We start from the raw sequence: 4,051 nt of genomic DNA, 5'->3' as shown, positions 1-4,051 counted from the left end.
ACCAACTAACTAAAGACCCCCAAGCCTAATGTCACCTTATTAGCATACCAAAGACACACCTAGGACTCAGGAGATTCCAGAGGTCTTAGAACCTCTGTGCCCAGAATGGGCAGAGACCAGATCCATATTTCATGTTATGTCACAACTACTGTCTTACAATAAAAGAGTTTATCTTTGGGGAACCTGGCTGGCTCAGCCGATGGAGCATGCAACTCTTTTTGTTGTTGTTGTTGTTAAGATTTTTTTTTTAAGATTTTATTTATTTATTTGACAGAGAGAGATCACAAGTAGACAGAGAAGCAGGCAGAGAGAGAGAGAGAGGGAAGCAGGCTCCCCACTGAGCAGAGAGCCCGATGCGGGCTCGACCCCAGGACCCTGAGATCATGACCTGAGCTGAAGTCAGTGGCTTAACTCACTGAACCCCCAGGTGTCCCTTGTTAAGATTTTTTTTAAAAAATTATTTATTTGACACACAGAGAGAGATCACAAGTAGGCAGAGAGGCAGACAGAGAGAGGTGGAAGCAAGCTCCTTGCTGAACAGGGAGCCCGATGTGGGCCTCAATCCCAGGACCCTGAGATCATGACCTGAGCTGAAGGCAGAGGCTAAACCCACTGAGCCACCCAGGTGCCGCAGAGGAACACGCAACTCTTGATCTTGGAGTCATGAACTTGAGTCCCACATTGGGTGTAGAGCTTACTTAAAAAAATATTTCTCTTTCAAGTCTCTTTTAATCTCTTGGTTCCTTTTCCATCCTTTTGTTTTCTTATAGTTTAATCTGTTGGGGGACCTTTGACCTCTAAAATTTCCCACAGTCTGTCCTTTGCTGATTACACACTTAGGTATAGTTTAACACGTGCTTTTGTCCTTGCATTTCCTGAAAATTGGCAGCTGGCTTCAGAGACTGGATCAGATTCAGGTTAGGTCCCTTTGGCCCGATTATAGGAGGCACTTAATTCGCTGTCTCTTTTACTTTGTCCCTTAGCAGGCTTTGATACTTCATGTCTTTATCTGTTAAATTATTGGAGATTGCTAAATGGTGATGTTCTAATTCTACCATTTCAATTTTCATTTCTGAGCTGGAACACAATTTTAAAGAGACACTTCCCTTCATCAATGGGATGATTCATGTAAAAAAGGGAGAATAAGGCTTGACTCTTCACCTGTTTTCAAGATCGTGACTTCTCTCCCTGTCATCTTCCAAATGCAATCCTTTTTCAGTAGTAACTTTTGAAGCTGAAGACTTAAACATCTTGGGGGTGGGGGTGTTTCACCCAGTGGCCGTTGTCAGCATTATCGAAGCTCATTCCCACCTCTGGTCTGAGTGAGGCATTTCATGTTGCCTCCTGGGTCCTTTTGACATGGCCCTGCTTGACTGTGATGGCCTCCATCTGGTGTTAAAAGATATTTTAGGTCATCTCTATGTTTTCTGCTTCAGGCCTGGAACCAGTCATTTCTCTGAGAAGCACCAGTTTCTTTCAGTGAGAAACTATTTTAGATGACGATTTGAACTCAGTGATGCTCTCTCCTATCGAATTAGTTCTCATTTCTCAGCCTTTTCAGCAATGTATATTTCATATAGGAAGCAACAATTTTAATTTTTTTCTTTTTGTTTAAAATATTTTTCTGGTTTTATTGAGATATAATTGACACATATTACTGTATGAGTTTAAGGTGTACATAATAAAGGTGTGATTAACACATGTCACGATTGATTACCACAATACACATCATCTCATACGAACAAAATAAAAAGACATGAAAAAACAATCTCTTGTGATGAGAACCCTTAGGAGTGACTCCCTTAACACCTTCCCTACATATCATGCAGCAGTGGTAACTACAGTCACCGGAGTGTTCATCCCTGTACTTATAACTGGAAATTTATGGCTTCTGATCATACAAATGTCTGTTCATATGTAGATATGTATATGTGTATGTATTATACATGAAAAAATGTTCCCAAATTCACATTGATTTCCAACTCAAATAGAAGACTCCAGAGCTTTGATAGAACTTCTTCTATAGTTCTATTCTAATATATCTGTACCTTTTCTTCCATACCAAGATTCCTGGTTCTTAAGGACATGGGGATGATAGAATTAATATAGCTCATAACCACATATTGGTTCTCTGCCATACTGAGCACACAGCAGCCTCAGAATACAAGTACCAATACTATCACAGACACGTTTACAATATTTTTTAGGTCAATGTTCGCCATATTCGCTTTCCCCCCAGTTAGAAAACAAGTTGTCTCTATGTGTGTTGTCACAGCGCACCATCATGACTTATGCGGACCTCTGGCTCATCACTCTGGCTCAGCTCTACAGGTACCCATATATTCCATGCTCACCACCTAGCCTTCTGGCTGATGACTGAGCCTCCCTGGATTTCTTGCTTGTCCACAGTAATTTGTGTTTATATTTGAGAGTCAGTTTTGCTGGATATAAAATCCTTGACTTTCTTGAGTTTCTTAAATATGAGCTCCATTTTCTTCTGGCAGGAAGAATTCCAGTTAAAAAGTCTGAAGGTGATCTCATTTTCTTTTCCTTACCAGTCTCAGGTCCTTTTTTCTAAAAGCCCAAAGTGGGTTTTTTGGTTTTTATTTTTCAAACTCAGTAATTTTACTAAACAGTGTTTTGGTGTTGGTTATTCTAACTTAGTAGTCTCAGGTGTGCGTTATGCTTTTTCAATATGGACTCCCATATCCTTTTTTAATTTCTGGGAATTTTTCTTGATTTATGTTTTTAATATTTTTATTCCCTTGCCTCTGTTACCTTCTTAATCGACTCCTACTATCAACGTGTTTAATCTTCTTTGCCTATTTTCAATACTTGTTATTTTTTCCTCAAAACTTTTTAAAAATTTCTTTTTAAAAAATATTTATTTATTCATTATTCTAGAGAGAGAGTGAGAGCATGAGTGTGACCTGGGGAGGGGCAGAGGGAGAGGAAGAATTTCCAGCAGACTCCAGGCTAAGTGCGGAGCCCAAGGTGGGGTTCCATCTCACAACCCAGAGATCATGACCTGAACCAAAATCAAGAGTTGAACACCCAAACAACTCAGCTGCCGAGATGTCACTTTTTAGTTTCTTTCTGAGTTAAAGTTCTTCTTTTTTCAATCAGCTATTTCTTCTCAGGCATGATTTTTGTCTATTAACTACTGTGTTTCTTCTAATTTAGACTTCATTTAAAAAAAATACTTTATTTATTTATTTAACAGACAGAGATCACAAGTAGGCAGAGAGGCAGGCAGAGAGAGAGAGAGAGAGAGGGGAATGCAGGCTCCCGGCTAAGCAGAGAGCCAGACGTGGGGCTGGATCCCAGGACCCTGGGATCATGACCTAAGTCGAAGGCGGAGGCTTTAACCCACTGAGCCACCCAGGTGCCCCCCTAGACTTCATTTTGATACAAATTTCCTTTGACTTCGAATTGTTTTGAGTTCTGTTACCTCATTTCTGAGTTTTCCTAAATGTTGTTTACCCATATGTTGTATCATTTTAGCTTATTTTGAGATAATAGGTTAGTTCTGATCTGTTCTGTTGCCACATCTTTCTGGCATGCTTTGATGATCTGTACGGATGTTTATTCTGCTTCTTACTCTCTTATAGTCATTTCATATGGGATTTGACCTCGATATTTTTGGTTACGCTTTTTTTAAAATATGGAATGCCTCACAGATTTGCGTGTCTTCCTTGCACAGAGACCATATGCTAATCTTCATATTGTTCCAATTTCAGTATATGTGCTGCTAAGATGAGCACTCTGTCACTCGTTTTTATGTGGAATTAGTTCTTCTGAACTTTCCAATTAGAGCAGCATTCAGAAGAGCTTTTCTAACTCCTCAGAACTCCCCTCTCTGTTGTTTTTGTGTATTCTTCAAACCTACGGCACCTTGCTTTCTGGGAAAACTTTCCTGGGCTCGTTGCCTTCCCCACTGTGGTCTGGGTCTTCTCTTACCTATGTCTCTATTGCCTCTGCCCTGGACAATTTTGATTCATTTTCTGAGGTTTTTCCTCTGTGTGTGCCCTGTTCTAGAAGCCAATCTTGG

The 4,051-nt window shown here is 40.1% G+C and overlaps 1 non-coding gene across 1 annotated transcript; it reads right to left on the bottom strand.

Annotated features, from left to right (window-relative positions):
• Nucleotides 1-3,658: 3,658 nt before the first annotated feature.
• On the bottom strand, nt 3,659-3,764 carry LOC123955864. Its single transcript, XR_006821408.1, has one exon. It is a non-coding gene; the product is annotated as a U6 spliceosomal RNA (small nuclear RNA).
• Between the last annotated feature and the right edge of the window lie 287 nt (nt 3,765-4,051).

Source organism: Meles meles, chromosome 13 (assembly GCF_922984935.1).
Source record: "Meles meles chromosome 13, mMelMel3.1 paternal haplotype, whole genome shotgun sequence".
NCBI lineage: Eukaryota > Metazoa > Chordata > Mammalia > Carnivora > Mustelidae > Meles > Meles meles.
The sequence above is the reverse complement of the archived record's forward strand: the minus strand, read 5'-3'. Positions and strand labels throughout refer to the sequence as shown.